Below are 6000 nucleotides of genomic sequence, written 5' to 3'. Positions count from 1 at the left end.
CCTAGTCACAGCAATCAGAGAAGAAAAAAAATATAATAGGCATCCAAATTGGAAAAGAAGAAGGAAAACTATCATTATTTGCAGGTCATATGATATTGTATATAGAAAACCCTAAAGTCTCAGTCAAAAAACTACTGGACCTGATAAATGAATTGAGCAAGGTAGCAGGATATAAAATTAATACTCAGAAATCAGAGGCATTTTTATACATGAACAATCAACTGTCAGAAAGACAAAATAAAAAATCAATCCCCTTTACCATTGCAACCAAAAAAATAAAGTACCTAGGAATAAATTTAACCAGGGAGATTAAAGACTTGTACTCGGAAAGTTATAAAACATTGATAAAAGAAATCAGGGAAGATTGAAACAAGTGGAAGCATATACCGTGCTCATGGTTAGGAAGAATAAACATCATTACAGTGTCTATATTACCCAAAGCAATTTATAAATTCAATGCAATACCGATTAAAATACCAATGACATACTTAAAAGATATAGAACACATATTCCAAAAATTTATATGGAACCAAAAGAGAACACGAATAGCCTCAGCAATCTTGAAAAGAAAGAATAAAGTGGGAGGTATCACACTTCTGGATATCAAGTTATACTACAAGGCCATTGTACTCAAAAGAGTCTGGTACTGGCATAAGAACAGGCATATAGATCAATGGAACAGAACTGAGAACCCAGAAATAAACCCATACTTTTATGGACAACTGATATTTGATAAAGGAGGTAAGAGCATACATTGGAGTAAAGACAGCCTCTTCAACAAACAGTGTTGGGAAAATTGGACAGCTACTTGCAAAAAAATGAAACTAGACCACCAACTTACACCATTCACAAAAATAAACTCAAAATGGATAAAAGACTTAAATGTAAGCCATAAAACCATAAGCATCTTAGAAGAAAACATAGGCAGTAAGTTCTCTGACATCTCTCTCAGCAATATATTTGCCAATTTGTCTCCACAGGGAAGTGAAATAGAAGACAGGATAAACAAATGGGACTATATCAAACTAAAAATCTTCTGTACAGCTAAAGACAATAAGAACAGAATAAAAAGACAAACTACACAATGGGAGAATATATTTGACAATGCATCTGATAAGGGGTTAATAACCAAAATTTATAAAGAACTTGTAAAACTTAATACCAGGAAGACAAACAATCCAATCCAAAAATGGGCAAAAGAAATGAATAGACACTTCTCCAAGAACATAGAGATGGCCAATAGGAATATGAAAAAATGCTCAATATCACTAATCGTTAGAGAAATGCAAATTAAAACCACAATGAGATATCACCTCACACCAGTCAGAATGGTGCTCATCAACAAAACAACACAGAATAAGTGTTGGCGAGGATGTGGAGAAAAGGGAACCCTCCTGCACTGCTGGTGGGAATGCAGACTGGTGCAGCCACTGCGGAAAACAGTATGGAGATGCCTCAAGAAATTAAAAATTGAACTGCCTTTTGACCCAGCTATACCACTGTTAGGAATATACCCCAAGAACACTGTAGCACTGTTTGAAAAGAAGAAATGCACCCACATGTTTATGGCAGCATTGGTCACAATAGTGAAGATCTGGAAACAGCCCAAGTGTCCATCAGTGAACGAGTGGATTTAAAAATCTTGGTAAATATATATTATGGAATACTACTCAGAAATAAGAAATGATGACATCGGATCATTTACAACAACATGAATGGACCTTGATAACATTATATTGAGCAAAATAAGTAAATCAGAAAAAACTAAAAACTATATGATTCCATACATAGGTGGGACATAAAAATGAGACTGAGAAACATGGACAAGAGTGTGGGGGTTACAGGGTGGAGGGGGGGAGAGATGGGGTTGGGGGAGGGGAGGGGCACAAAGAAAACCAGATAGAAGGTGATGGAAGACAATTGGACTTTGGGTGATGGGAATGCAGCATAATCAAATGTCAAAATAACCTAGAGATGTTTTCTCTGAACATATGTACCCTGATTTATCAATGTCACCCCATCAAAATTAATAAAAAAAAAAGAATTTGTCTCACAGCTAATTCAGGCAGTTAGAAGAATAGTATAAGGATGCTAATTCTGCTTCTCAGGCCACATCCTGTAAAAGGGGTCCCAAGAAAATTGGTGATTTGGCTCCTCTGATTTTGCCAATTGGATTTAAAAAAAATAGGTCAGGAACGCCCTGAAATGGAACTAACAATACAAGAGCATACATTTAAAGGACTTTTAGATACTGGAGCTGATGTATCTGTTATTGCTAAGCTACACTGGCCTCCTTCCTGGCCCACTCATGCAGCAGCCACAGAATTACAAGATATAGGGCAGAGTAAATCCCCTCAACAAAGTTCTAGTTTTTTACATTGGGAAGATTAAGAAGGTCATTCTGGATTTTTTTCAGCCTTATGTGCTCCCTGGATGGCCAGTTAATTTGTGGGGTAGAGATGTTTTAAAAAATACGGGAGCATTGCTTGTCAGTCCTACAGGTTTAGTCAGTACTGAAATGCTTGATCGGGGATTTTTGCCCACTAAGGAACTAGGGAAAGAACAGCGAGGAATTCTCACCCCCATAGAAGTGGCTCCCAATACCAGAAGGTGTGGATTAGGATATCAAAATTTAGCATAGGGGCCTTGGTAGCTCCTGCTATCCCAATAATGCATTTACTTGGAAATCAGATAATCCTGTATGGGTAGACCAATGGCCCCTTTCTCAGGAGAAATTTAGGGCAGCTGCTCAATTGGTACAAGAGCAGTAAAGCTTGGGCACATTGAACCATCTAATAAGAAAAATAGTTCCTTTTTTCAAAGGATCAACAACAATGGCTCTCGGAAACTTCCACTAAATGGCAAATCGCTTGTGCAAATCAATGGACAACTTTATACTAAAATATTCAACTGAAAATCAGCTCAAGGACTAGAATTATATGCCATTATCATGGCTTTTCAGCATTTGCCATATTCCTCCTTTAATCTATATACAGACAGCAAATATTTACTTATGGTTGTTTCCACTATAAAGACTGCTGTCTTAGGGACAACTGCTGATGAACTATTTCAGCAGTTCCTCCTTCAAAGACTTCTATGTCAACATAGAGCTCCATGTTTTGTAGGACATACTCAATCTCACTCCATGCTCCCTGGAGCTTTATCACAAGAGAATTCCCTTGTTGATCAAGCTACCCAAAAGAAAATTATTTGGAGCAACCATGACAGATCGAGTAATTTAGTCTCATACTATTCATCATCAGAACGCTGCAGCCCTGTGTAAACAGTTTCCACTTTCTTGGGAAGCAGCAGAGCAGATTGGGAAATCCTGTCCAAGGTGTCCTATTCTACAATCTGTCCCTTCATTTGGAGTTAACCCTCAAGGACTCCTACCAGGACAACTTTGTCAAATGGATATTACTCATATACCTTCATTTGGCAAACAGTCCTATGTCCACATTACAGTGGATACTTATTCTGGATTTATAGTAACCTCTGCCAGAACAGGAGAGGCTGCTAATCATGTTATAGCTCATTGTCTGTATGCATTTTTCTATTATTGCATTTTGTAAACTGGTTAAAACGGACAATGCTCCTGCATATGTAGCAAAAGCATTTACTGTATTTTGTCAAACCTTTCAAATTATGGGTATTTCTTATAATCTTTAAAGTCAAGGTATTATTAAATGTACCCAGCAAATATTTTAAGGTCAATTTAAAAAAATTTAAAAGGGGGGAGTCAAATCCTGGAACTCCTATGGGTCTACCATATCATGATTTTTACTTAAAAAAATTTAAGTTTCTTTTGAATGCTGATGAACAGGAAATGCCAAACTTTTTTCTCCTGCAAACTTCTACCTTCTTTTATTTAATCCACCTAATAACACTGTTTTGTCTTTTTCCAAATAGTTTCAGATATACGGAAAAGGTTTATATAGGTGGATGGGGATCCTCAAACCCCTTAGCAAGATCTTCTGAGCATGGCTTTTAAGGCACCAAGAGGCAGAAAAAGCGTAATAGAGATCAGGTGAACTATCAGCTTTTAGGACATGCCCTTAAAGGCTCCAATGCCCCAAAAGGGTCTCATAGGATTCCATCTGGGTCCGCTTCAATAGTAAAAAGGAAGGTCATTGAGCTAAAACCTGACAGGCTTACATGCCTTTGCTGTGAGGAAAAAGGGACACTGGAAGGTAGGCTTCCCCCTCACTCCCCTAAGGGAGGGTTCAGTCTCTTCCAGCCCTGCTACAGCCACCTATGACCTAACCTTGCCCAGAAAGCTGGGGTTTGCCACTGCAGGCTGAAGGTGTCCAGGGTCGTTGGCCCCATCTACGACACTGTGGACGAGTCTAGGGTATTTCTTCCAAGAAGCAGGTAAACTGATCTCATTTGCACAAGGGCCACTTAACTATGTCTTGCCTGAATAGTCAGGTTTTTTATTCTTCCCTCGAAGATCTCTGTTGTGGGTGTTGATAGTCCTATTTTCTGCTGCTTTGTTTAATATATAGTGTTTCCTTTATTCCTCCTACCCTAATGCCCCACTCATATTTCAGGCTGGGACCTACTCCTAATTTAGAGCTCTCTTTCCTCCTTTTGCCAATTTGTATTATGAATTTACCTTTGCCACCCAGCTTAGTGTATCCGAAGGTTCTCTTTACCCTCCCACAGTTGCAGGGAAAAGCACCCTGGTTTCATATCCCCAGGCAGAGGAGAACAGAAGCTTCATCGCCACACATGCTGCAGATGGCTTTTCCAGTCTACCTAAATCATTACCAGCTAGAAGCAGCGGTCATTGGGACTTGGATGTGAGCTGCAAAGTATAGAATTGTGACAACAATTCCAGTGCCATGCGGACTTTTCCTGGATGTGGACTTTTCCTGGACTCCTGCTCCTTGTGACAGCTCCTAATGGACTGAACTGGGGTTGGGTTGCATTAGCAGGGATCTGGAATGGTGTTGGTGCCAACTTGGACTTGGTGAACATGTTAAGGACACTATTCTTTTATGGATTCTTGTTGTGTTGCCCAAGAGTTTGCTTAAAGGCTTTAATCAGTGTAAAAAAAAAAAAAAGGAAAAAAAAGAAAAGACTGGATAAAAAAGATGTGGCACATATACACTAGGGTATGATACTCAGCCATAAGAAATGATGACATCGGATCATTTTCAACAAAATGGTGGGATCTTGATAATGTTATACGGAGTGAACTAAGTAAATCAGAAAAAAACAAGAACTGCATGATTCCATACATTGGTGGGACATAAAAATGAGACTAAGAGACATGGACAAGAGTGTGGTGGTTACAGGGGGAGGGAGGGAAGGAGAGAGAGGGGAAGGGGAGGGGGAGGGGCACAAAGAAAACTAGATAGAAGGTGATGGAGGACAATCTGACTTTGGGTGATGGGTATGCAACATAATTGAAGGACAAGATAATCTGGACATGTTTTCTTTGAATATATGTACCCTGATTTATTGATGTCACCCCATTAAAATTAATAAAAATTTATTTATAAATAAAAAAATATTTCACACAAACGAGTTAATAAAAAGCTGGTGTAGCAATACTTATATCTGACTAAACTTTAAACAAAGGTATAGTAAAAGATAAAGAAGGTCATTACATTATGACAAAAGGAGCATTACAGCAGGAAGATATAACTATTGTAAATATCTATGCACCTAATATAGGAGCATGTAAATATATAAAACAGATTTTTTTTTTAATGTTTTGGGTTTTTTTTTGCTTTTTTTTAAAGTTTTTTTTTTTTAGATTTTATTTATTTATTAGAGAGAGAGAGAGAGAGAGAGAGAGAAGGGGAGGAGCAGGAAGCATCAACTCCCATATGTGCCTTGACCTGGGAAGCCAGGGTTTTGAACCAGCAACCTCAGCGTTTCCAGGTTGACGCTTTATCCACTGCGCCACCACAGGTCAGGCTAAAACAGATTTTGATGGTCAAAAGAAGTGAGATCAACAGCAATACGATAATAGTAGGGGATTTTAATACC

This window comes from Saccopteryx bilineata, chromosome 3 (genome assembly GCF_036850765.1).
Source record: "Saccopteryx bilineata isolate mSacBil1 chromosome 3, mSacBil1_pri_phased_curated, whole genome shotgun sequence".
Lineage (NCBI taxonomy): Eukaryota > Metazoa > Chordata > Mammalia > Chiroptera > Emballonuridae > Saccopteryx > Saccopteryx bilineata.
Note: the sequence above shows the minus strand (reverse complement) of the source record.